Genomic DNA, 2,242 nt, shown 5'->3' on the forward strand with positions numbered 1-2,242 from the left:
GGCCTTAAGTTGACTGAGAGTAGGTTCAGGCTGGACATTAGGAAGCACTACTTCACAGTCAGGGTGACTAGGATCTGGAACCAACTTTCATGGGAAGTGGTGCTTGCTCCTATCCTGGGGGTCTTCAAAAAGAGGGTAGATAATCACCTAGCCGGGGTCGTTTGACCCCAGTACTCTTTCGTGCCATGGCAGGGGCTCAGACTTGATGATCTGCTCAGGTCCCTTCCGACCCTACGAATTATGAAACTATGAAACTTGCTCAGAAAGGGAATAGTTGGATAAAACCAGTGTTTCCAGGATGGGTTTCTTCAGATACTTAGGTAAATGGCATGTATTAATACAGTTAGTTCCTAGGCACTACAAGGATTGGTGACCTGTGACAGAGATTCCCTGAATGCTGCCATTTTCCGGGGTACCTGTTGACTCCTAGGCAGTGTCTGACCTTTCCCCCTGAGGATTACCAAAAATTTTCAAACGAAGATTATGACTCAAAGTTCCAAGGCATCCCAGACTTTTTAACTGTCTGTGGGATTTCTATGTCATACATGACCATGGGCCCAAGACTGTCCTTTTCAGAAGACTGTACTATTCATGAAGTCTGCTTAGTCATTATTTACTGAAGAATCATTTTTTCAGTCCATAGTGTTCCTTCTGGTGTTAGCATGGCAGAGATTGTGCTTGTGTCACTGCCTAATGGCAGAGAGCATGTCATAAGAGACAACAGTTATGCATGTAGCTTGAGGAGATGCACATGCTTCTTGTGTCCTAGACATACTGTAGGGTTTCTTTGTGACTTTGTCAACTGCTGAAGCTTGTCCCCTAGGCTAGTTTTTCTTAGGGAGCCGTTCCTCCTTGTCAGTTCAGTTTAGAATTGCTAGAAAGTGACATCTGGCTAAGTGACAGCAGTGTCCATACTACAGACTATTCACACTCTCCATCTGATTAGTCATCATGGTCCTCTTCATTGCCCATACTGACAAAGATATGTTGAAGGCTTTTCCTGAATGGCAAAATAAACTGGTCACTAAATAGAGTCAGTGTGGTGAGTCATGACTTACCCATGTGTAATTATCCATCAGCAGGATTGGCTGTAGGACAGAGCAGCGGTTGACTAAGGCAGCAAAGTATTCAATACCTCTTTGTAGGGTGTCTATGGGCTGGCAGGCGGTGGACATTTGCTCGTTTGCCAAGGATAACAGAACTTGCAAAGTTGGTTCTGTCTGTCATTGCAGGCTACAGGTGCAGAGATGGCTGGCTGTAGATTTGAGGTATAACAAACATTACTAGCAAAGACTTTGAGGGGGGCAGGTCTTATGCTGGTTGGGGGTAAGGTGGAGCCAAGTGGTAGAGTAGGCAGAAACGGGACATTTTGGCCTAAATGATGACCACTATGGCAAATAACAACTTGCAGTCATCTATTGTAGAGGTGTGATCTGTGGAGACAGCAATGATCTAACTCAGTTACTATCAACCTTTTTAGACCCAAGGCATTCCTTGATAGATTCTAGGCACCCCTCAATAGACTTGAGACACCCCTCAAAAATGCCAATTCTTAGTTTTCACTTTTTTATGGACCACAGTAAAAGACAGGAGCACCTCTTCTGTTACAAAAAACTTGGACAGGCTACAACAGGTTAGAATATTTTTAACACTACAGATCCCTTTTGAAAATTGTGCGTTTATCTTGTGAATCGTGTTTGCACATCTAACAGTGCAAACATTGTGTGGCATCCCATAACACCCTAAAAGGATCTTAAGGCACTCCAGGGTGACATGGCACCCTGTTTGAGTAGCTGCTCTAACTTGAAGAGACTGTGTCTTGCAATTTAGGAAACAGCGTCCAAAGACTACAGTGCAGAATGTCATGCTCTAGCCCTCCAGAAAGCTTGAGATCAGTGTGATAAAATAACTGTCAAATATCTAAGGTTGAGATGAGGTTCAGAGGTATTTGAGATGAGGTTCAGAGGGTGGTGCAGGGCTGAATCTTTTCAGATGCTACACAATTGTATCAGCCCAATTTTCTGTCAGGACAGCACAGTGATGTGTCATGCCTGAAGACTTTTTCAGTCTGGATAACACCATACAATATTGTGAGAACTTTCTACTACCTAGACAGCATGGTGCTGTATTATATTGTTTTTCTCTCCAGACAATGCAGTGCTGGATTGTAAGTAGAAATGCAAAGCACATTGCAATGTTTGTTCTTTATTAACGCCTTGAGATGTATTTGGGTATATGCTGC

The sequence above is a fragment of the Gavialis gangeticus genome, unplaced genomic scaffold (assembly GCF_001723915.1).
Source record: "Gavialis gangeticus isolate Ggan-Ray unplaced genomic scaffold, GavGan_comp1, whole genome shotgun sequence".
Classification (NCBI taxonomy): Eukaryota; Metazoa; Chordata; order Crocodylia; family Gavialidae; genus Gavialis; species Gavialis gangeticus.